This window comes from Cherax quadricarinatus, chromosome 35, assembly GCF_038502225.1.
Source record: "Cherax quadricarinatus isolate ZL_2023a chromosome 35, ASM3850222v1, whole genome shotgun sequence".
NCBI classification, from domain to species: Eukaryota; Metazoa; Arthropoda; class Malacostraca; order Decapoda; family Parastacidae; genus Cherax; species Cherax quadricarinatus.
Genome location: NC_091326.1, coordinates 24,523,386 through 24,550,479, shown reverse-complemented (window position 1 = coordinate 24,550,479; position 27,094 = coordinate 24,523,386). Strand labels below are relative to the sequence as shown.

Genomic DNA, 27,094 nt, shown 5'->3' with positions numbered 1-27,094 from the left:
ATTTTGTAAAACACAGATGTCAATTACCGCAAAACCTCAATTTCTCAACGCTTCTTGCAAATGTGCAAAAACTATTTTCTTTATTTTTTAATAAGACTAGATTAGGTTACATAAACCAATAAAACGTATACTTAACAGGTTATAAGAAAATTAATAAAAACTTGGGCGAGTCGAAGGTACAAAGGTGACTGATTATCACCAGAAGACAAGTGTTTTATGATCTTATATGGGTATAATGTAAGTGATCTTACATGGGTATAAGTGATCTTACATGGGTATAATATAAGTGATCTTACATGGGTATAATGTAAGTGATCTTACATGGGTATAACATAAGTGATCTTACATGGGTATAATGTAAGTGATCTTACATGGGTATAATGTAAGTGATGTTACATGGGTATAACATAAGTGATCTTACATGGGTATAATGTAAGCGATCTTACATGGGTATAAGTGATCTTACATAGTGCGCAAGACGCATTATATACTACCTCAAATATATAACCACTGGATTGTGGTGAAAAAAGACTCTAGTCGGTGAAACGTCTTGGTAATAATGCAACCCAGGTGTTGCACGTGTCTTGTTCATCAACTTGTTGGTACTGTATACTATTAATGATACGCAAGCGGGTAGAGACCACTGGTCCCAGCCACCCACTAGTTGTGAGCTGACAACACACGAGGAGGAAGAGGAGGAGGAGGGCCTCGCATACTAAAGACGCACCAAGGGTATGAAGGTTACATGTACCATGTGGAGTTGTGTACTAGAGCAGCAGGAACCTTCACCATCACCACCACACAGTATATTATCAACAGAAGAATGGTGGAGCAACTACAAAGGATGTTGTACAAGAATGGTATACAATACCAACAAGATGAAAATTTTCATCTTGTGGGCATTATATACCATTCTTGTACAATTTTGTCAGACACTGCAACATCATGGAATCTTGGTTCAGAGGACATCTAAATGACCTTCACAGCTACAACTTACCCATCCCTTTGGGTACGACCTACTTCCACTGGAGAAGCCTACTAGCGACTATGCCCTCGTCTGCTACCCGTCCCTTTCCACCTGACGTTAGTACATAAGCGCCAGCCTCCGGTGCTCTTCACACCAACTCCAAGGCTGAGGGACTGATTACCTCATCTTTTGTATATAGTTCTACTGTCTTCAAAATATGTCCTATTTACAATAAAGATACTCAGATGTTGTACATATGTCTCAATTTTCATCAACTAGAAAGGAGTGGGTTCATACATGACAACAAGCACGGCTTCATAGATGAAAAATACTGTGTTACAAACCTACTGGAGTTCTACAAGTTAACAGAAGACAGGGGAGAGAGAGGGAGGGATAGATTGCACTTTCTGTAAGAGCTACAATAGGTCAAGATATACCTGACAGGAAGGAAACAATGAATGATGGTCCGTGACGAGGTGTAAGAATAGGTGCAAGTGACGGGTGGGGTTCCACAAGGATCAGGCCTAGGGCTGGTGCTATTCCTTGAATGCGTGAAAGATATAATAGAAAGGATAGTCAGTGGCATCCCTGATCGCAGACAAAATAAGAAAGAAGGAACACTGCAACGGGCCTACTGTCCCATGCGAGGCAGGTCCAAGTCTCCTACCGGCCAAAGCCAATGCCCCAACCTAGTCAAGTCAGGCCACATTCACTTAAGGAAGGATCACGGCATCTGACCTAGTAGCACGTCCAACTCACACCCACCCGCACCCACTCATGTATTTATCTAGCCCATCTTTAAAGCTACACAACGTTTTGGCCTCTATAACTGTACTCGGTAGTTTGTTCCACTCATCCACAACTCTATTACCAAACCAGTGCTTTCCTATATCCTTCCTGAATCTGAAATTTTCCAACTTAAAGCCATTGCTGGGAGTCCTGTCTAGGCTAGATATTTTTAACACGCTATTTACATCCCCTTTATTTATTCCTGCCTTCTAGTTATATACCTCAATCATATCCCCTCTCACTCCTTAAAGGGAAAGGACCAGGAAAGGCAACAAACTAACCTGGACAGACTACAAGCTTGGTATGACAAATGGCTCCTAGAGTTTAACCTCACCAAGTGCAAAGGTATGAAGCTTGGGGAAGGACAAAGAAGACCGCAGATGGAGTACAGGGTCAGGGGCAAAGGCTGAAAAGTTCACTCAAGGAGGACCTTAAAGTGTCATTCTGAGAACATCTCTCGAGGCTCATATCAACCAAATAACTGCTGCAGCCAATGCGCGCCTGGCAAAAAGAAGAATAGTTTGTCGACATTTAAGGAGTCATTCACTACACTACGAAATCGTAATGACACGACTGCAAACAAACCATACCTCAGGCGGGGATAGAACCCGCAATCAGAGTCATAAAACTCCAGACCGACGCGCTAGCCACTGGGCCAGCTGGCTACAAGAAGATTCGTTCATAAATTAGACACATGTGCAGCTCTTGGGTATCTTTATTGCGGAAGCGTTTCGCCACACAGTGGCTTCATCAGTCCATACAAAGGAGAATCTTGAAGAACAGGAGGAGAATGAGGTAATCAGTCCCTCAGCCTTGAGTCGATGTGGTCAGTCCATTCTATTCAAGATTGATGGACTGACCACATCGACTCAAGGCTGAGGGACTGAATACCTCATTCTCCTCCTGTTCTTCAAGATTCTCCTTTGTATGGACTTATGAAGCCACTGTGTGGCGAAACGTTTCCTCAATAAAGATACCCAAGAGTTCCACATGTGTCTAATTTATCAACGTGTCGGTTCTCTGAACCATTGATCTACGAGATTCGCCCAACTACGTATATTTATACGCCATAGGAAGGTTAGCAAATGCAAGTTTTTGGTCACAGTGGTGCCCTCATAGGACATACCCTTAGCTTTGGGACTAGTCTTTTTGCAAACCTGTGCATTTTCTCCAATTTCTTTATATGCTCGACCATGTGTGGGTCCCATACTGGTGCTGCGTACTCCAATATAGATCTGACGGCTTTGAGGGAACTTGAGCTAGAGTTCGTCACGGCCACGGTGGCGGGAGATTCGTCTGTAAAAATTGGCATTTGTGGTCACAGTGGTGCCTATGCTAACCTTCCTATGGTGTATAAATATACCGAGTTGGGCGAATCTTGTAGCCAGCTGGCCCAGTAGCTAACGCGTCAGTCTGGAGTTTTATGACTCTGACCGTGGGTTCTATCCCTATCCGTGGTATGGTTTGTTTGCAATCGTGTCATCACGATTTCGTGAGTCATGATCACGACGTACAAAATACTGAGAGGCATTAACAGGGTAGACTGCGAGTCTCAGATACATGGGGTCGCATCTATTGGTTAAAAGCACACATGAACCATAAGAATGTTAGAAAATACTTTTTAACCTTAGGAGTAGTCAGAACGTGGAACAACTTCGACAGTGAAGTGGCAGAGTCCATACACAGCTTTAAAAATAGGTATGATGGGGCTCATGTAGCCAAGCTTTAAAAAGTGAAACCAGTAGCGGCCAGCAGTGGCATGGCCAGGAGCTGAGACTCGACCCCCGCAATCATAATTAGGAGTGATTATCAAATGGTATACAATACCGACAGGTTGGTAGATAAGACACATAGGCAACTTTATTCCGAAACGTTTAGCCTACACAGTACGCTTCTTCAGTCGAGTACAGTCTCCTGCCTACTTTCTGTACTCGACTGAAGAAGCCTACTGTGTAGGCGAAACGTTTCAGAATAAATTTGCCTAAATGTTGTCTATGTGTCTTATCTACCACAATTAGGAGTAGTGCGCGCGTGCACACACACACACACACACACACACACACACACACACACACACACACACACACACACACACACACACACACACACACACACACACACACGAAGAGAGAAGGTGACCAACAAACACGTGAGCTAGATATGCCACACATGCGTGGCAGGTGATGTAACCTTTGAGAAGACGGGTGTGGTGCACCGTCCCGCCAGCCACCGGCTGCTTCACCAGGTAGTGGGTGACAGCTGATACCTGTGAGACGGCCACCTACCTCTCCTCCCACCGTCACTCCAGTGCTAAGCCACCAACCACCACCACCTCTCCTCCCACCGTCACTCCAGTGATCAACCACCACCACCTCTCCTCTCACCATCACTCCAGTGCTAAGCCACCAACCACCACCACCTCTCCTCCCACCATCACTCCAGTGCTAAGCCACCAACCACCACCACCTCTCCTCCCACCGTCACTCCAGTGATCAACCACCACCACCTCTCCTCCCACCGTCACTCCAGTGCTAAGCCACCAACCACCACCACCTCTCCTCCCACCGTCACTCCAGTGATCAACCACCACCACCTCTCCTCCCACCGTCACTCCAGTGATCAACCACCACCACCCCTCCTCCCACCGTCACTCCAGTGCTCAACCACCACCACCTCTCCTCTTACCTTCACTCAGTGCTCAACCACCACCACCTCTCCTCTTACCTTCACTCAGTGCTCAATCACTACCACCTCTACTCTTACCTTCACTCCAGTGCTCAACCACCACCACCTCTCCTCTTACCTTCACTCCAGTGCTCACCACCACCACCTCTCCTCTTACCGTCACTCCAGTGCTCAACCACCACCACCTCTCCTCTTACCGTCACTCCAGTGCTCAACCACCACCACCTCTCCTCTTACCTTCACTCAGTGCTCAATCACTACCACCTCTCCTCTTACCTTCACTCCAGTGCTCAACCACCACCACCTCTCCTCCTACCTTCACTCCAGTGCTCAACCACCACCACCTCTCCTCTTACCGTCACTCCAGTGCTCAACCACCACCACCTCTCCTCTTACCTTCACTCCAGTGCTCACCACCACCACCTCTCCTCTTACCTTCACTCCAGTGCTCACCACCACCACCTCTCCTCTTACCGTCACTCCAGTGCTCAACCACCACCACCTCTCCTCTTACCGTCACTCCAGTGCTCAACCACCACCACCTCTCCTCTTACCGTCACTCCAGTGCTCAACCATTACCACCTCTCCTCTCGCCGTCACTCCAGTGATCAACCACCACCACCTCTCCTCCTACAGTCACTCCAGTGCTCAACAGCCACCACCTCTCCTCCTACAGTCACCCCAGTGCTCAACCACCACCACCTCTCCTCCTACCGTCACTCCAGTGCTCAACCACCACCACCCCTCCTCCTACAATCACTCCAGTGCTCAACCACCACCACCTCTCCTCCTACAGTCACTCCAGTGCTCAACCACCACCACCTCTCCTCCTACAGTCACTCCAGTGCTCAACCATCACCACCTCTCTTCCTACAGTCACTCCAGTGCTCAACCACCACCACCTCTCCTCCTACAGTCACTCCAGTGCTCAACCAACACCACCTCTCCTCCTACAGTCACTCCAGTGCTCAACCATTACCATCTCTCTTCCTACAGTCACTCCAGTGCTCAACCACCACCACCTCTCCTCCTACAGTCACTCCAGTGCTCAACCATCACCACCTCTCTTCCTACAGTCACTCCAGTGCTCAACCACCACCACCTCTCTTCCTACAGTCACTCCAGTGCTCAACAACCACCACCTCTCCTCCTACAGTCACTCCAGTGCTCAACCACCACCACTTCTCCTACCGTCACTCCAGTGCTCAACAACCACCACCTCTCCTCCTACAGTCACTCCAGTGCTCAACAACCACCACCTCTCCTCCTACAGTCACTCCAGCGCTCAACAACCACCACCACCTCTCCTCCTACAGTCACTCCAGCGCTCAACAACCACCACCACCTCTCCTCTTACCGTCACTCCAGTGCTCAACAACCACCACCTCTCCTCCTACAGTCACTCCAGTGCTCAACAACCACCACCACCTCTCCTACTACCGTCACTCCAGTGCTCAACAACCACCACCACCTCTCCTCCTACAGTCACTCCAGTGCTCAACAACCACCACCACCTCTCCTACAGTCACTCCAGTGCTCAACAACCACCACCTCTCCTCCTACAGTCACTCCAGTGCTCAACAACCACCACCTCTCCTCCTACAGTCACTCCAGTGCTCAACAACCACCACCACCTCTCCTCCTACAGTCATTCCAGTGCTCAACCACCACCACCTCTCCTACTACCGTCACTCCAGTGCTCAACCACCACCACCACCTCTCCTACTACCGTCACTCCAGTGCTCAACCACCACCACCTCTCCTCCTACAGTCACTCAAGTGCTCAACCACCACCACCTCTCCTACTACCGTCACTCCAGTGCTCAACCACCACCACCTCTCCTACTACCGTCACTCCAGTGCTCAACAACCACCACCTCTCCTCCTACAGTCACTCCAGTGCTCAACCACCACCACCTCTCCTACTACCATCACTCCAGTGCTCAACCACCACCACCACCTCTCCTACTACCGTCACTCCAGTGCTCAACAACCACCACCTCTCCTCCTACAGACACTCCAGTGCTCAACCACCACCACCTCTCCTCCTAGTCACTCCAGTGCTCAACAACCACCACCACCTCTCCTCCTACAGACACTCCAGTGCTCAACCACCACCACCTCTCTTCCTACAGTCACTCCAGTGCTCAACCACCACCACCTCTCCTCCTAGTCACTCCAGTGCTCAACAACCACCACCACCTCTCCTCCTACAGACACTCCAGTGCTCAACCACCACCACCTCTCCTCCTACAGACACTCCAGTGCTCAACCACCACCACCACCTCTCCTCCTACAGACACTCCAGTGCTCAACCACCACCACCTCTCCTCCTAGTCACTCCAGTGCTCAACAACCACCACCACCTCTCCTCCTACAGACACTCCAGTGCTCAACCACCACCACCTCTCCTCCTACAGACACTCCAGTGCTCAACCACCACCACCACCTCTCCTCCTACAGACACTCCAGTGCTCAACCACCACCACCTCTCCTCCTACAGACACTCCAGTGCTCAACAACCACCACCACCTCTCCTCCTACAGACACTCCAGTGCTCAACCACCACCACCTCTCCTCCTACAGACACTCCAGTGCTCAACCACCACCACCACCTCTCCTCCTACAGACACTCCAGTGCTCAACCACCACCACCTCTCCTCCTAGTCACTCCAGTGCTCAACAACCACCACCACCTCTCCTCCTACAGACACTCCAGTGCTCAACCACCACCACCTCTCCTCCTACAGACACTCCAGTGCTCAACCACCACCACCACCTCTCCTCCTACAGACACTCCAGTGCTCAACCACCACCACCTCTCCTCCTACAGACACTCCAGTGCTCAACAACCACCACCACCTCTCCTCCTACACACTCCAGTGCTCAACCACCACCACCTCTCCTCCTACAGACACTCCAGTGCTCAACCACCACCACCACCTCTCCTCCTACAGACACTCCAGTGCTCAACAACCACCACCACCTCTCCTCCTACAGACACTCCAGTGCTCAACCACCACCACCACCTCTCCTCCTACAGACACTCCAGTGCTCAACCACCACCACCACCTCTCCTCCTACAGACACTCCAGTGCTCAACCACCATCACCTCTCCTCCTACAGACACTCCAGTGCTCAACAACCACCTCCACCTCTCCTCCTACAGACACTCCAGTGCTCAACCACCACCACCACCTCTCCTCCTACAGACACTCCAGTGCTCAACAACCACCACCACCTCTCCTCCTACAGACACTCCAGTGCTCAACCACCACCACCACCTCTCCTCCTACAGACACTCCAGTGCTCAACAAGCACCACCACCTCTCCTCCTACAGACACTCCAGTGCTCAACCACCATCACCTCTCCTACAGACACTCCAGTGCTCAACAACCACCTCCACCTCTCCTCCTACAGACACTCCAGTGCTCAACCACCACTACCTCTCCTCCTACAGTCACTCCAGTGCTCAACAACCACCATCACCTCTCCTCCTACAGTCACTCCAGTGCTCAACAACCACCTCCACCTCTCCTACAGACACTCCAGTGCTCAACCACCACCACCTCTCCAGGTGCTCCACCACTGACATTCACTACCAACTCTTCTAACACTACAATGCTTCATTCATTTTCTCTCACCACCCTTCTCATATTGAATACTTCACCATTATCCCCACCACATTATGACGGATGAGCAAAAAGGTAATCAGTCTCAGCCCGGGGCAGGGGGACTGATTTCCTTACAATACATCTCATCTTCACCATTTTTCTATGTTTTGCACATGTGTCTACTTTAACAACACACTTAAAACACACACAAGCACTCACAGGGCCAGCCCACCACCAGACCTGGAAATATTTACTGGCCAACAGGTGGTGAAGGTCACCTGGTGGAGGGAGCCAAGCCACAACACGCACTACCCAGCCACCATCCATTCACCAACCATTTATCACATTCACTCAAAGTTACATACCATAGCCCATGTGGCCAGCCCCTCCTTCACCATGCCTGTAGACGTGATGCAACACTGTGTGTGGCACCACTAATGAAGGAAGTTTAATGAACAGGTTCATGCAGCACGCTCCCTGCTGCTTGCTACATTCACCAGGTTAGTGTACTCCTCCAAACACATCTACTCGCATCCCCAATGCGACTCCCTCTCCTATTCGCACATCCATCCCCAAACAAATAACTCCCCCCCCCCAACCTGCACCCATCCCCAGCGAACCTTGAAAACACTTGTCAAACACATCTAACTGCTGCAAGAATTTATTTAATTTTACCCGTGCAGATGCATTCACGTGACTAAACACACGGTACACACGTTTAAATTTTCTCCCAAATTAATTACCTAAATAACAAAAAGGCACAATACCGTGACTGGAACGATACACAAATAACCCGCACATAAAAGAGAGAAACTTACGACGACGTTTCGGTCCGACTTGGACCGAAACGTCGTCGTAAGCTTCTCTCTTTTATGTGCGGGTTATTTGTGTATAATTACCTAAATATCATAAAACTGTAACCCAACACAGGAATAGTAGACCCTAACTCCGATAGATTTCGAAAAAGCCATTGACAACATGCCTATGCACTCAGCCCCGGGCCCAGACTCGTGGAACTCTGTTTTCATTAAGAACTGCAAGAAACCCCTCTCGCGTGCCCTAAGTACAATATGGAGGACCTTGGACATGGGTGAAATTCCACAGTCACTTAAAACAACGGATATAGCCCCACTCCATAAAGGTGGCAGCAAAGCATTAGCTAAGAACTATAGCCCAATAGCTCTGACGTCCCACATCATAAAAATCTTTGAAAGAGTGCTAAGAAGCAGGATTGCAAATCACCTGGATTCCCAAAATCTGCACAATCCAGGGCAACATGGGTTCAGGGCAGGTCGCTCCTGCCTCTCACAACTACTGGATCACTATGACATGGCCTTGGATGCACTGGAAGAAAATCAGAATGCAGATGTAATATACACAGACTTTGCAAAAGCATTTGACAATTGTGATCATGGCGTAATAGCCCATAAAATACGTGCTAAAGGAATAACTGGGAAAGTGGGGAGATGGATCTTCAACTTCCTAACAAATCGAACACAAAGAGTAGTGGTCAACAGAGTTAAATCGGAGGCTGCCATAGTGAAGAGCTCTGTTCCACAAGGCACAGTACTCGCCCCCATCTTATTCCTTATCCTCATATCAGACATAAACAGAGATATACACCACAGCACCGTATCATCCTTTGCGGATGATACTAGGATCTGCATGAGGCTGTCATCTGCTGAGGACGCGGTTAACCTCCAAGAAGATATAAACAAAGTTTTCCAGTGGGCAACGGTAAACAATATGATGTTCAATGAGGACAAATTCCAACTACTCCGTTATGGAAAACTGGAGGAGATAATAACTAGAACAGAGTATACTACAGACTCTGGCCATACAATAGAGCGGAAAAATAATGTAAGTGTCCGGGGCCCAAGACTGTTCAACAGCCTCCCATCAAGCATTAGGGGAATTGCCAATAAACCCCTGGCTGCCTTCAAGAGAGAGCTGGACAGATACCTAAAGTCAGTGCCGGATCAGCCGGGCTGTGGCTCGTACGTTGGACTGCGTGCGGCCAGCAGTAACAGCCTAGTTGATCAGGACCTGATCCATCGGGAGGCCTGGTCATGGACCGGGCCGCGGGGGCGTTGATCCCCGGAATAACCTCCAGGAATCCAGGTAACCGCAGTAAACCTACTGGTCATTGATAGGCAAATCTACTCAACCCCCATCATTCATATCACTGACGCTAACTGGCAGTTTTTTTATAAGAATAAACGAGCAGTGGCTGGGTGACCTCGCACAGCAGTAGCAGTGCTAAACGAATATGATAATGGTATACAATACCGACAAATTGATAAGACACATGTGCAATAGTCAGCCATCTTTATTCCGGAACGTTTCGCCTACACAATAAGCTTCTTCAGTCGAGTAGAGGAGTCAGAAGAAACAGGACTGACCAACTCATAACTACATCTCTACTGCTTCTGCTGCCTCATATTATACTCGACTGAAGAAGCCTATTGTGTGGCCGAAACGTTTCGGAATAAAGACACCTAATTGCTGAACATGTGTCTTACTTATCAGCAGTTTTCTTCAAGAGGGAGCTGGACAGACACCTAAATTTAGTCAGTACCGGATCAGCCGGGCAGTGGATCGTACGTTGGACTACGTGCAGCCAGCAGTAACAGCCTAGTTGATCAAGCTCTGATCCACCGGGAGGCCTGGTCGTGGACCTGGCCGCGGAGGCGTTGATCCCCGGAATGCCCTCCAGGTAGTGTTAAGTCTTGATACATAGGGAGCGTGAGCAGAGAACTCAAAATTCGCACAAAGCAAAAGTAACACTTTTCACTTAGTAGAGATGCAGTCAAATAATGGAAAAAGTATTCGACACAGGTACTGAACCAACAATCGTAAATGAGTCAACAAATGACCTAGGTGAGTTGTTTGACTAATTCATGATGAAAAAATATACAAAAGGAAAGTGAACAATAGAAGAACGCAACCTACCTACCTGGAGGGTATTCCGGGGATCAACGCCCCCGCGGCCTCCTGGTGGATCAGGGTCTGATCAACGAGGTTGTCACTGCTGGCCGCACGTAGTCCAACGTACGATCCACAGCCCGGCTGATCCGGTACTGACTTTAGGTATCTCTTCAGTTTCCTCTTAAAGATAACCAGGGGTCTATTGGTAATTCCCTTAATGGCTGATGGGAGATTGATTAACAGTCTTGGGCCCCGGACACAATGTATTTTCTCTTAGTATACTAATGGTGCCCCTACTTTTCACTGAGCGTATGTTGCATCGCCTGCCAAGTGTTCTGCTTTCGTAAGGAGTGTAGCATGAAGAAGGACGTGTATGAGGACTCAAAGAAACAAGACACCGAATCAGAAACATTACATAACCTGGTAGAATTACCGACAATATGTTAAGTAAAAGGACACAATTGCAACTAATGTGACATTTTATTGTGGCAACGTTTCGCTCTCCAGAAGCTTCATCAAGCATCTCTCTTTCCAACGTGTACCTTCTTTGTACATACTGGTATGTCTGAAGCATACTTTTACTACCTCTTGAAATACAAGATCAGGTCCTCGTTCACCATATTATCCTCCCAGCATATTTTACTCAGCCCATGGGTTTATTAGTTTAATTTGTTGAACATCTGAGTGCCCTCAAAACCAATGTAACTTTTTTTTATGTACCCACAGCCTAAATAAAAAGTTACATTCAAGGCGTGATCAATAGAGTGGGAAGGCTTGCTCTTAAGGCCTGCCTATAGTAGGCCTAAAGCAGTGCTTTTCTTATATTTAGACTGGGAGTGAGAGCGTGACGTGGATGAAAAAGGGACGGAGGCGTGTACTGGTAGTGGTTGTAGGATGGGGATAAGGGAGGAAGATGATGGGGGTGGTTGAAGAGTTATGGTAGGGGAGTGAATATGATACCAACAATACTATATATACTGTATAATATCAGTTGATGATACACAATACTTCTTCAGTTGAATACTGGCGAATATAACACTGGAAAATGTAAAAGTACTTTACTTCTGAGGTATTAGGTAAAAGGACACAGATGTGACATTTTGTTGTGGCATCTGTCCTTTTACATAACTTCTGGTCGGTAATTCTACCATTATATTACAACCCTCGAGGCGCTCACTGTATTCGACTGAAGAAGCCTGCTGCGCAAGTGCAATGTTCCAATAATAAAGATACCCGAGTGTTGCACTTGTAATAGTGGTGGATGAAGGATAAGGTAGGGAAGGTGGTGGTGGTGACAGCGGAGGCAGCGACCACAGCAGCGGTGGTGGTGGTGGCGGTAATGGTGGTGATGAGTGCTTCAGGGTGGGCAGACTTCAGGCCCAGGCAGACACCCTGTGGTAAGGGGGCCCAGGAAATGCCTCCAGCATTAAATTACACCTCTCCGCGTCATGGCAAGAGGCCCCAAACAAGACCAGGGTTACCTCCTTGCCACTAAGGCAGCTACACACACCCCTAGCTACTGCCTTTACCAGAATACACGTGGGTGTGGGGGTGGCAGTGTTAGTGAGCGTGTCAGGTTATGAGGGTGGGCACCACTAAATACCTTCTAGAAAATAACACTGGTAAACACGGCTTGGCCGCCAGAAAAAGCTGGTAGCAGTAGTGCAGGCCAACACCAGCGTATTACCCATACAAGCAAGGAGGTGTTCCGCCGGGAGGGGCACGAGGGGGGAAGGGAACATAAATACACGGGAAAACGTACAAAGGAGTCTGACAAAGTTGATTCCATGTATCAGAAATCTTCCCTATGAGGATAGACTGAGGACCATGAATCTGCACTCTCTAGAAAGGCGTAGAATTAGGGGGGATGTGATTGAGGTGTATAAATGGAAGACAGGAATAAATAAAGGGGATGTAAATAACGTGCTGAAAATATCTAGCTTAGACAGGACTCGTAGCAATGGTTTTAAGTTGGAAAAATTCAGATTCAGGAAGGATATATGAAAGCACTGGTTTGGTAATAGAGTTGTGGATGAGCGGAACAAACTCCCGAGTACAGTTATTGAGGCTAAAACGTTGTGTAGTTTTAAAATAATAGGTTAGATAAATACATGAGTGGGTGTGGGTAGGTGTGAGTTGGACCTGATTAGCTTGTGCTGCTGGGTCAGTTGCCGTGTTCCTTCCTTAAATGTGACCTGACCTGACTAGGTTGGGGCATTGGCTTAAGCCGGTAGGAGTCTTGGATCTGCCTCGTATGGGCCAGAACGCCTGTTGCAGTGCTCTTGCTTTCTTATGTTCCTAAGAAGGAACACTGCAACAGGTCTACTGGCCCATGCGAGGTAGGTCCAAGTCTCCTACCGGCTTAAGCCAATGCCCCAACCTAGTCAGGTCAGGTCAGGTCACATTCACGGCAACTGACCTAGTAGCACAAGCTAATCAGGTCCAACTCACACCCACCCACACCCACTCATGTATTTATCTAACCTATTTTTAAAACTACACAAAGTTTTAGCCTCAATAACTGTACTTGGGAGTTTGCTCCACTCATCCACAACTCTATTATCAAACCAGTGCCTTCATATATCCTTCCTGAATTTGAAGCTTTCCAACTTAAAACCATTGCTGCGAGTCCTGTCTAGGCTAGATATTTTCAGCACGCTATTTACATCCCCTTTATTTATTCCTGTCTTCCATTTATACACCTCAATCATATCCCCCCTAATTCTACGCCTTTCTAGAGAGTGCAGATTCGGTATCCAAAGTTTTGCAAATGCTTAAATCTATAAAGTTTCTAGATGATCTAGAAAAAGTCACATAATCAAACAACATGCAACCCCCAGAATTACTAAAACATGACTAAAAATTATTATTATTATAACACATCAGTCGTTTCCCACCGAGGCAGGGTGACCCAAAAAGAAAGAAAAACCCAAAGAGAAAGAAAAATACTTTCATCATTCATTCCTAACCTGCACACAGAAATCACTCCCTACGAAAGCAAGACTTGGCAGGCGATGCAACATAACCCCAGTGAAAAGTAGGGGCATCACTGGCACACTAAGAGAAAACGCAATAAGTGTCCGAGGCCCAAGACTGTTCAACAGCCTCCCACCAGCCGTAAGGGGCATTACCAGTAGACCCCTGGTTGTCTTCAAGAGGGAGCTGGACAGATACCTAAAGTCGGTGCAGAATCAGCCGGGCTGTGGATCGTACATTGGACTGCTTGCGGCTAGCAGTAACAGTCTCGTTGATAAGGCCTTGATCCACCGGGGGCGCTAATCCCCGGAATACCCTCCAGGTAGAGTCCAGGTAGGTAACACTTTCACCATCACTCATACGTACCTGGAGTTTACCTGGAGGGTATTCCAGGAATCAACGACCCCGCGGCCTGGTTCACGACCAGGCCTCCCGGTGAATAAGGGCCTGATCAACGAAGCTGTTACTGCTGGCCGCACGCGGTCCAACGTACGATCCACAGCCCGGCTGATCCGACACCGAATTTAAGAACATAAGAACATAAGAACGAAGGAACACTGCAGAAGGCCTACTGGCCCATGCGAGGCAGGTCCAAGTCCCTACCGGCTTAAGCCAATGCACCCAACCTAGTCAGGTCAGGTCACATTGACTCAAGGGAGGAACACGGCAACCGACCCGTTAGCACAAGCTATCAGGTCTAACTCACACCCACCCACATCTACTCATGTATTTATCCAACCTATTTTTAAAGCTACACAACGTTCTGGCCTCTATAACGGTACTTGGGAGTTTGTTCCACTCATCCACAACTCTATTACCAAACCAGTACTTTCCTATATCCCTCCTGAATCTGAATTTTTCCAACTTAAAACCATTGCTGCGAGTCCTGTCTAGGCTAGATATTATCAGCACACTATTTACATCCCCTTTATTTATTCCTGTCTTCCACTTATAAACCTCAATCATATCCCCCCTAATTCTACGTCTTTCTAGAGAGTGCAGTTTCAGGGCCCTTAGTCTATCCTCATAGGGAAGGTTTCTGATACATGGGATCATCTTTGTCATCCTCCTTTGTACATTTTCCAGAGAATTTATATCCATTCTGTAATACGGTGACCAAAACTGTGCAGCATAATCTAAATGAGGCCTAACCAAGGATGTATAGAGTTGAAGAACAACCTGAGGACTCCTATTATTTATGCTTCTTGATATGAAGCCAAGGATTCTATTAGCTTTATTGCGAACACTTATGCACTGTTGTCTTGGTTTCAGATTACTGCTAACCAGAACTCCTAAATCTTTTTCGCAATCCGTAATATTAAGATCTACATTATTTAGTTTATATGTGGCATGGTTATTGTCCTGTCCAACATTTAGAACTTTGCATTTGTCTATATTAAACTGCATCTGCCACTTCTCCGACCACTGCATCAGTCTATTCAAATCTTCCTGGAGTGCTCGAATGTCCTCGTCAGAATGAATTCGACGGCCTATTTTGGTGTCATCGGCAAACTTGCCGATGTCGCTCTTTATGCCCTCATCTATGTCGTTTATGTAGATTGTGAACAGCAGGGGGCCCAACACTGACCCCTGTGGAACACCGCTCGTGACGCTTCCCCACTCTGATTTCTCCCCATTTATGCAAACTCTCTGCTGCCTATTTGTCAACCATGCCTCTATCCAGGAAAAAATTTCTCCTCCTATTCCATGTGCTTTAATTTTCCTCAATAGTCTCTGATGTGGGACCCTGTCAAAAGCCTTACTGAAGTCCATATACACAATATCATATTCGTTACCATGATCTACCTCCTCAAATACCTTAGTGAAAAAAGTTAATAAATTCGTAAGGCAGGAACGTCCCTTTGTAAAACCATGCTGAGATTCGTTGATTAATTTATGCTTTTCAAGGTGGCTACGAACTGCCTCGGCAATTATTGATTCCATAAATTTTCCCACTATGGAGGTTAGGCTTATTGGTCTATAGTTCGAAGCTAAGGACCTGTCACCTGTTTTGAAAATAGGTATCACATTTGCCATTTTCCACTTATCTGGCACCATGCCAGTTTGTAGTGATATGTTGAAAAGATTAGCCAAAGGTGTGCTAAGCTCCTCTTTACATTCCTTTAGAACCCTTGCATACAGTTCATCAGGGCCTGGGGATTTGTTAGGTTTTAATTTATCTATTTGCCTAAGGACCATGTCACTTGTGACCCTAATAGTGCACAGTTTATTATCGTCCTGTTCTACATAATTTATCATTACTGGAATATCACTGGTATCCTCCTGTGTAAAAACTGAGAGGAAGTATGTGTTAAAAATTCTACACATTTCCTTATCACTGTCAGTGAGCTGACCCGAGGAACTTTTGAGTGGGCCTATCTTGTCCCTGATCTTACTTCTGTATACCTGAAAGAATCCTTTTGGGTTAGTCTTCGATTCTCTTGCAACTTTAACCTCATAATCTCTTTTTGCTTTTCTAATTCCCTTTTTTATTTCTCTCTTTAACTGAATATATCGATTTCTTAATTGCCCCTCTCCTCTTTTGATTTGCCTATATATGCCTCTCTTTTGACCAATCAGATATTTTAATCTATTGTTCATCCATTTAGGATCATTTTTGTTTGATCTGATTTCCCTATTTGGAACATAATTTGACTGAGCAGCTAGAACTATGCCCTGGAAAGCATCATATCGGCAACCATCACCACCTACCTGACCCCTAGTCAGGTCATTCCAGTTCAGCCCACCTAAGTAATTTTTCAGTCCTATGAAATCAGCCAAGCGAAAGTCAGGGACGGAGACTTGATTGCCATTATTAGGGGAATTCCATGATATATTAAAACTGAGTGATTTGTGATCACTCTCCCCAAGCTCATCATTAACCTCAAGATTATTAATTAGTGTTTCCCTACTGGCAAGAACCAAGTCAAGGAGGTTATTTCCCCTAGTTGGCTCTGTCACAAACTGTTTTAAAAAACAATCCTGGATCGTATCAAGAAAGTCACCCGACTCTAAATTTCCTGTCAAATTGCTCCAGTCAATCTGTCTATAGTTGAAATCTCCCATTAGCACAACATTTTCGTATGTAGATGCCTTACGAATTTCGTCCCATAGAAGTTTACTGCACTCCCTATCAAGATTTGGGGCCCTGTAAATCACACCCAAAATTAGTTTTTCTCGGCCCTCGAGAAGCTGTAACCAAACAGATTCAGTGGCTGACGCTTCTAATTTAATATCTTGTCTAACACAACAATTTAAATTGTCTCTGACATACATCGCTACTCCACCACCTTTCCTGTTGACCCTGTCAGTGTGGAATAATTTATAGCCTTGTATGTGACATTCAGATGGCATCTCTCTATCTTTCAGATTGAGCCAGGTCTCTGTTATAGCAATAATATCTATGTTTCCTGCACTTGCAATTAATCTTAGCTCATCTATCTTATTTCTAACACTCCTGCTATTAGTATAGTAAACCTTAAGGGAGCTAGTCCCTTGCTGCCCTCTGCTGTCCCCCTTTGTTTTCTGACCTGTTCTATTGTCTTTATTTATAACTTCATGCTGAATGCCTTTTATACATTTACTGTTTCCAACCCTAGTGTTGCAACCTGCTTGTTTCCCACACACACCCATACCTCTATCTTCCATCAGTTTAAAATCATAGGCATTTCACCAATGGCCTTCTCAATCGAGTCTGCAAGTGCTACCACCCCTGCCCCAGAGAGATGAACCCCATCCCTTGCATACATATCATGTTTGCCATAAAAGTTGTTCCAGTTGTCAATGAATGGGATTGCAAGTTCCTTGCAGTATCTGTCTAGCCAGCAATTTACACCAATTGCCCTAGACAACCATTCATTTCCTACTCCCCTTCTAGGCAAGATGCTACATATGATTGGGATCCCTCCCTTAGACTTAATGAAATCTATAGCTGACCTGTACTTATCTAGCAGCTCTTCTCTCCTACCCTTCCCAATATCATTTCCACCAGCACTGAGACAGATAATGGGCTTGTTCCCATTACCTGACATGATATTATCCAGTCTGTTGACAATGTCCCCAACACCAGCTCCAGGGAAGCACACTCTATCTCTCATCTTCTTATTCCTATTACAAAAAGCACGGTCAACATATCTTACCTGAGAGTCACCAACCACAAGAATGCGCTTACCTTCATTAGCAGGGGCAGTAGTACCCTTACCTTCACTGGCCACTGAAGTACATTCATCCTGGAGAACAGAGAAGCGATTTCCTACCTTCAGATCTTCACTCTTAACTTTCCTTACTCTGATGCGCCTCCCATTACTGTGAACAACTCGCCACTTGTAGCAGGTGCTGGGCTGCACCTCACTGCTGGTACCCGTTGCTACCTCCCCACCTACAGCCTCCTCACAGTGAGAGACAGACTGCACCTCACTGCTAGAAGCCTCATTCCCCACATCTCCAACCACCTCACACTCTCTCCCAGGCCCATTGAGGTGGACCTTCAGCCTCCTAATCTCCTCCTGGAGAAGCAAGACCTCCTCCTTCAACTCTCCAAACTCAGTTTTTAAAACACTGCAGAAGCAAGCCATGCTTTGTAACCGTCCACGCTAATCCCCAAAGCAGCTCAGGGTCTGTGACCTCACGTGACGACTGACCACTGAACACAGCTCCCTCTTGAAGACAACCAAGGGTCTACTGGTAATGCCCCATATGGCTGGTAGGAGGCTGTTGAACAGTCTTGGGCCCCGGACACTTATTGTGTTTTCTCTAGTGTACTAGTGGCCCCCCCTACCTTTCACTGGGGGGTATGCTGCATCGCCTGCCAAGTCTTTTGCATTCGTAGGGAGTGATTTCTGTGTGCATATTAGGAACCAGTCCCTCCAGAATCATCCAGGTGTAGATTATATCTCTCTCTCGCCTTAGCTCCACTGAGTACAAGTTAAGTGCTTCCAAGCGTTCCCAGTAGTTAAGGTGTTTAACAGAACTTACACGTGCAGTAAAGGTTCTCTGTACATTCTCTAGATCTGCAATTTCACCTGCCTTGAATGGGGATGTTAATGTACAGCAGTATTCCAGCCTAGAGCGAACAAGTGATTTAAAAAGGATCATCATTGGCTTAGCATCTCGTCTTGAATATTCTCACTATCCATCCTATTAGTTTCCTCGCAGATGTAATAGTGGCCAATATTGCTGTGGTCCTTGAAGTTGAGATCTTCGGACATTACCACACCCACCCTCTGTCTTCGCAGAGGCGCTCAGATACGACAATTATTATTATTATTATTATTATTATTATTATTATTATTTATTCGTTTTCCCAAGAACGGTCCGGACAAGATACCTCAGTAGCTCTAAAATTCATAACTATAACCTTCAAGGCAGAACATTTTTGCATATTAGAGTGTATTTGAGAGTGAAGCGCGAGCTACAAGCTGTACTGAGGCAGAGGATTCCTCACAAGTGTGTCCACGAGTCAAGTGACACCCACATTATGCCAAATCGTGTATAACTTGTTGCTCTTCTGTAGGGCTCCGATGGGCCCTACAGAAGAGCAACGTATAATAACGTACTCGACTCGGAAAGTCACCGAAATAAAAGCCTGATGTAGAGTACATTCGATATGGCAGTGTTTGCCACCACGTCAGACTGCTCATTATCCGGTGCCCGACATAAGAACATACCCCGGGCATCAACATAGTTCCATGGTGATGTCTGCCACAGCAAGAAGCCATTCAGCAGTGACTGAACACGTGTTGCTACATTACATCTAACATGTTAACATCACTTACCAGGACACACGCCGTGATACACTTCTCTCCTCAGTCTTGCTTCTGCTAACACCGAAGATGGATGGAATTGGAGGGAGGGGGTAAAGGGTGGGGGTATAGCAGGGGCGGGGGAGGGAGGGCGGCGAGTAAGAAGAGGGATGGGGAGCGGCTGGGGCCACCTGTGATCACTAAGTGCAGGTGAGAAGGACTGGCGGAGGAGGGAAGCTGCACACCTCACTCTCACAGCACAGTCTTGCTGCCACCCGTCCACACATCCCTCCCTCCTTCACCCTCACATCTCCCTCATCACCACCACCAACCACACCCCGCCAACAAACACTTCAACTGCCTCTACACATCCTCAACGCATAATCTCGCTAATTATACCAACATCAAAGTAAAGAAACAAATATGCTGCCTGGCAACTAGGCAGGTAGAGGGGGGGGGGAGAGGGAGGGGGAGGGGGAAGGCATTGGCGTCCCTCTAAGAGGGTAGCAGTGACACGCTAACACTTCTCCTTCACTTCCACACTTCTCTTTCACTATCCTTCCCTCATCCTGACACTTCTTCATTCCAACACTTCTCTCACTGTTCCTCCCTCACCCCAACACCAACTCTCCTCCCTTGTAAAAGACGTACGTACGTGTGTGTGCGCGCGCGCGCGTGTGTGTGTCTGTGTGTCTGTGTATGTATGTGTGTGTGTGTGTGTGTGTGTGTGTGTGTGTGTGTGTGTGTGTGTGTATGTGTGTGTGTATGTGTGTGTGTGTGTATGTGTGTGTGGTAGTGTGTGTGGTAGTGTGTGTGTGTGGTAGTGTGTGTGGTAGTGTGTGTGGTTGTGTGTGTGTGTGTGTGTGTGTGTGTGTGTGTGTGTGTGTGTGTGTGTGTGGTAGTGTGTGTGGTAGTGTGTGTGGTAGTGTGTGGTAGTGTGTGGTAGTGTGTGTGGTAGTGTGTGTGGTAGTGTGTGTGTGTGTGTGTGTGTGTGTGTGTGTGTGTGTGTGTGTGTGTGTGTGTGTGTGTGTGTGTGTGTGTGTGTGTGTGTGTGTGTGTGTGGTAGTGTGTGTGGTAGTGTGTGTGGTAGTGTGTGTGGTAGTGTGTGTGTGTGGTAGTGTGTGTGTGTGGTAGTGTGTGTGGTAGTGTGTGTGGTTGTGTGTATGTGTGTGTATGTGTGTGTGTATGTGTGTGTGTATGTGTGTGTGGTAGAGTGTGTGGTAGTGTGTGGGGTAGTGTGTGTGGTAGTGTGTGTGGTAGTGTGTGTGGTAGTGTGTGTGGTTGTGTGTATGTGTGTGTGTGTGGTAGTGTGTGTGGTTGTGTGTATGTGTGTATGTGTGTGTATGTGTGTGTGTATGTGTGTGTGGTAGTGTGTGTGGTAGTGTGTGTGTGTGTGGTAGTGTGTGTGTGTGGTAGTGTGTGTGTGTGGTAGTGTGTGTGGTAGTGTGTGTGGTAGTGTGTGTGGTAGTGTGTGTGGTAGTGTGTGTGGTAGTGTGTGTGGTTGTGTGTGTGTGTGTGTGTGTGTATGTGTGTGTGTATGTGTGTGTGTATGTGTGTGTGGTAGTGTGTGTGGTAGTGTGTGTGGTAGTGTGTGTGGTAGTGTGTGTGGTAGTGTGTGTGTGTGTGTATGTGTGTATGGTAGTGTGTATGGTAGTGTGTGTGGTAGTGTGTGTGGTAGTGTGTGTGGTAGTGTGTGTGTGGTAGTGTGTGTGGTAGTGTGTGTGGTAGTGTGTGTGGTAGTGTGTGTGTGTGTGTGTGTGTGTGTGTGTGTGTGTGTGTGTGTGTGTGTGTGTGTGTGTAATGTCGTGCCGAATGGGTAAAAATTTATTCCTTCATAAAATTTGATCTTATACGTTTAAAGATACATATTTTTTTCATTTATGTTAATATAAAAATTAATAATTTTGTACCAAAACCTTAGAAAACTAACTAACCTTATTATAACAAGCGCCATTTAATTTAGCCTAATCCAACTAAATATGTTTTAGATAAGTTTACAATAATTTAATAATAAACAAACACAATGAAATATATATTTTTGGTTGGGTTCAGAATGATTTTTGCGAAATTATTGCAAACACAAATTTTCGCTGGCCTTATTCGGCAAGAAAAACATTGCTATTTAAGCCAAAATCGCAAGTTTTCAATGGAATTCCGCACGAATTCCCTTGAAAACTGAACTTTTAAAAAATCAGATAGACATATTATTTTGCACCGACAATGTAAAAAAAAAAATATTTTTTTTGACCAAACCTAACCTAGAAACCTCACTTTAACGGAATTTTTTACCCAAATTCTACTAAATATATCACACATCATTTTAAATTTATTTGATATTACTTAAAATAAAATATATACATTTTTTTTAGTTGTGTTTAGAGTGATTTCCGCTGATTTATGTCAAACAAATTTTTACTCTACTTATTTGGCAGCAAAGACCCTTGCTGACTAGGCTTACCTCGCCAGTTTGAGGCGTGCGTGTGTGCGTGCATATATGTATGTATGTATATATATATATATATATATATATATATATATATATATATATATATATATATATATATATATATATATATATATATAATGTCGTGCCGAATATGTAAAACTGGTCAATTAGCAAGAACTCGTTTGAAATTAAGTCCTTTCTGAAATTTTCTCTTATACGTTTTAAGATATCTTTTTTTCATTAATGTTAATGTAAAAAATTTATAATTTTGCACCAAAAGAATCTTAGAAAACTTACCTAACCTTATTATAACAAGCGCAATTTTTTTAGCCTAACCCAACTAAATATATTTTAGATTTGTTTACAGTAATTTAATATTAAGCAAACATTTTTTTCGTTAGGTTCAGAATGATTTTGGCGAAATTATTGCATACACAAATTTTAACTTGTCTTATATGGCAAGATGAGCATTGCTATTTAAGCCAAGATCGCAAGTTCTGCCTATTCGGCACGACATATATATATTAATGTATCCATGAACGATTGTTAAGAAATTAAAAATACTGCGACTGGCCGGGTATCGAACCCTCGACCCTTTAGTATGCGTCATGAGTAGCCCGCCAAAATTCCGAGACGTCTAAGTCCACTCAGCCATCAATGCTTCAAACACCAGGTGCCCAATACCACTGGACATGTTACCCCTGATGTCAGCACATACGAGGCCATAGAAGCTACAAGACTAGCTTCATTCTCCTCCCGTTTGGAGTATCAGTCTTCACGAGCAGTATACACAGTAAAGCATCCACGAAAGAGTGGTTTTAAGCAATTAACAATATTTATAACAAAGGCTGTCTCCCACCGAGGAAGGGTGACCTGTAAAGGGAGAAACACTTTCATTATTACTCACTCCAACACTGCAGTTCAAAACTGCAAATATCCCCGCCCGTCTTTCAGAGTGCAGGCAATGTACTTACCACCTCCAGGACTCAAGTCTGGCTAACCGGTTTCCCTGAATCTCTTCATAAATGTTACCTTGCCTGCACTCCAACAGCACATCAAGCCATAAAAACCATTTGCCTCTACTCGCTCCTAACACGCTTGCTGGTTGTCTAAGACCCTCGCATACAAAACCTTTTCCTGACAGTATTATCCAGAGAGTTGAAGAGGGGTTGTTGAGGTGGTTCACACATTTAGAGAAGAGAACAAGAATGATTTGGAGCATTTATAAATCTGCAGTGTAGGGAAAGCTGGGTGGGAGTCATTCGAAGAAAGTCAAATAACCCGCACATAAAAGACAGAAGCTTACGACGACGTTTCGGTCCGACTTGGACCATTGACAAAGTCACACTAACAGAGAAGGAGCAGGACGGCTATATATAGGCAGGAAGAGGTGGAGGTAGTAGTAGTGGTAGTAGTAGTAGTAGTAGTAGTACAAGAATTGTATATAATACCGACAGGATGAAATGACACACGCACAACACCCGGGCATCCCCACCGTAGACGTTTCGCCATCCAGACAGCCACTGGATGGCGAAACGTCCACAACAAAGACAACCAGACGCCGCACATGTGTCTAATTTCATCAGTAGATGTAGTAGAAGAAGAAGAGGTAGTAGTAGTGGTAGTGGTAGAAGTGGGAAATAAGGAAGACGAGCCAGTCAAATACAAAGGAAGGGGAGCACTGCAAGAGAGCTAGAAACCCACAGAGGGAGAGCAAGCGCACCGAGGTGCGTGAAAGGGGAAGTGGTGAAATAAAATAAAGAAGGAACAGAAACACGAGACAGGAGAGAGAAAGACAACCCAGAGGAGAAAAGGAGAGAGGAAAAGGGAAGAGGAAGAAGAAAAAGAAGAAGAAGAAGAAGAAAAAGAAAAATGAGGATTCAGGTTAAGTCACGGGTGTTCTGAAGTTTGGAGCATTTTACAATGTAGTGGGAGAGGAAGGCATCTACAGAGACGAAGCCAGGGCTAAGGTTCATACAAGGAAAGTTGTGTATAAGAGAGGATTCAACTAAACGGCGACTGTTCGAGTTGGAAGTAGGGAAGACAGTTTTAGCAGAAGACCAGTCAATAGGATGGCTATGATCTCTGACGTGACAGAAAAGAGTATTGTTAGTGTCGGCAAGCCTAACACTATTTTTGTGCTCCCTAAGTCTGTCAGAAAGAGATCGACCAGTTTCTCCAAAGTATTGAAGAGGACAGGAGGAGCAAGAAATAGAGTAGACACCAGGAACATCTGTAGAGGGAGGAGAGGTATGAACGAGATTAGTGCGAAGAGTGTTAGTCTGGCGGAAGGTAAGCTTGATGTCTAAGGGACGGAGAGAATTGTTGAGATTAGAAAGACCGGAAATGTAGGGAAGGCAGAGGATAGAAGAGTTCCCATGAGTAGAGAGTTTGGGAGAGAAGAAATTGCGTTTAGCACGTGAGAGGGCAGAGTCTATGAAATGGGAAGGGTAGCCAAGACGGGAGAACGAATTATAAAGAGTGGAAATTTCTGCTGGAAGGAACTGAGGATCACAGATGCGGAGGGCACGGAGAAAGAGGGAGATAAGAACACTTTTCTTGACAGGGGAAGCATGATAGGAAAAGTAGTGAATGTACATGCCACTGTGCATAGGTTTACGGTAAACGGAAAAGGAAAAACCTGTATCTGAGCGGTGGACATGGACATCAAGGAAAGGAAGTAAGGAATTAGATTCCCATTCAGCTTTAAACTTAATGGAAGGGGCAAGCTTCTGTCTTTTATGTGCGGGTTATTTGAGTATCGTTCCAGTCACGGTATTGTGCCTTTTTGTTATTTATTCGAAGAAAGGTTAGAGGAGACACAATATCTCTACTCCCTCCAGTTTCCTCCTTGTTGCAACATTCACAACCCATATAACATCGGTGGTACCACTATACTTTTATACATTCCCCTTTTTGCCTCCATGGAAAACGTTCACTGTTTCCACAGATGCCTCAATGCACAACTCATCTTTTTCCTCTCGTTAATTCTGTGGTCCACCTTGTGTTTTATAGACCTATATGCCAAATATCTGAGCACATTCACTTCCTCCCTTCTGATATCCAATCTTTCATTACCTTATAAATTATTTGATACCCTCATCACCTTGCTCTTTCTTATGTTCACTTTTAATTTTCTTCTTTGACATGCTCTTCCAAATTCGTCTACCAACCTTTGCAACTTCTCTTCAGAATCTCCCAAAAAACACCATGTCATCTACCTGGAGGGTATTCCGGGGATCAACGCCCCCGCGGCCCGGTCCACGACCAGGTCTACCAGTGGATCAGGGCCTGATCAAGGAGGCTGTTACTGTTGGCCGCACGTAGTCCAACGTACGAACCACAGCCCGGCTGATCCGGCACTGACTTTAGGTATCTGTCCAGCTCTCTCTTGAAGATAATCAGGGGTCATAGGCAAAAATTAATTGTGACAACTCCTATTTTTTTAGAATCTTTACCTTTTAATTCCACACCTCTCTCCAACACCCTAGCATTCACTTATTGTACAAAATCAAAGAAAATAAACTATAAGAATCACAGCTAAACATATGCTAAACATCAAATTAACATAAGTAACAGAAAAGAGAATGTAGAATAAAAACAAAATAAAATAAGGACTATTAGAACAAGAGGCAACTAAGTGAACCCCCATTTAGTACCATACGCCAATATTTTAAAGCCACAGACCACACTTTAAACATGAAATCACTGTGGTGTTCACACTATCCACTACCTATGAGCTGGCAACAGTAGTCTCTGTACACCATTAGAGAGAAGCCTTCCCTGTGTAATAATGAACACTCAGTACATATCTTCCACTCCCTACCCTGCACCATGCAGGTTAGGGACTAGGCCCTCAGATATCTGTTAGGTAAGACACATATGCAACAGTTAGTTATCTTTATTTCGAAACGTTTCGCCTACACATTCATTCTTCATTCTTACTTCTACTGGTAGCCTACATCTCACCACTTGGCGGTATATAAGGCTCCACCCTGTCACTTCAGCTACATATTGTTTCAGACTATGGAACAATACTCTTCTCCAGACTGAGGGACTGACCACCTCAAAACTTCAAGGGTGATGGACTGATTACATCGTCTTCAAGTCTCTTCTGCTTCTATCAACTTTTCTGTACTCGACTGAAGAAGCCTACTGTGTAGGCGAAACATTTCGAAATAAAGATATCTAACTGTTGCATATGTGTCTTACCTAACAACCTGTCGGTATTTTATACCATTTTAATGTTCCCTCAAAACAGGTGACAGGTCCTTAGCTTCGAACTATAGACCAATAAGCCTAACCTCCATAGTGGGAAAATTTATGGAATCAATAATTGCCGAGGCAGTTCGTAGCCACCTTGAAAAGCATAAATTAATCAACGAATCTCAGCATGGTTTTACAAAGGGACGTTCCTGCCTTACGAATTTATTAACTTTTTTCACTAAGGTATTTGAGGAGGTAGATCATGGTAACGAATATGATATTGTGTATATGGACTTCAGTAAGGCTTTTGACAGGGTCCCACATCAGAGACTATTGAGGAAAATTAAAGCACATGGAATAGGAGGAGAAATTTTTTCCTGGATAGAGGCATGGTTGACAAATAGGCAGCAGAGAGTTTGCATAAATGGGGAGAAATCAGAGTGGGGAAGCGTCACGAGCGGTGTTCCACAGGGGTCAGTGTTGGGCCCCCTGCTGTTCACAATCTACATAAACGACATAGATGAGGGCATAAAGAGCGACATCGGCAAGTTTGCCGATGACACCAAAATAGGCCGTCGAATTCATTCTGACGAGGACATTCGAGCACTCCAGGAAGATTTGAATAGACTGATGCAGTGGTCGGAGAAGTGGCAGATGCAGTTTAATATAGACAAATGCAAAGTTCTAAATGTTGGACAGGACAATAACCATGCCACATATAAACTAAATAATGTAGATCTT

The 27,094-nt window shown here is 45.6% G+C and overlaps 1 protein-coding gene across 9 annotated transcripts in view; it reads right to left on the bottom strand.

Moving 5' to 3' along the window:
- HnRNP-K (Heterogeneous nuclear ribonucleoprotein K) overlaps positions 1-27,094 on the bottom strand; it is a gene marked incomplete at its 3' end in the record, with an annotated part of 884,016 nt that overhangs the window by 152,786 nt on the left and 704,136 nt on the right. Inside the window, 1 exon segment of one of the 9 annotated variants that reach the window (XM_070091465.1) lies at positions 19,735-19,813. 9 annotated transcript variants of the gene reach the window in all.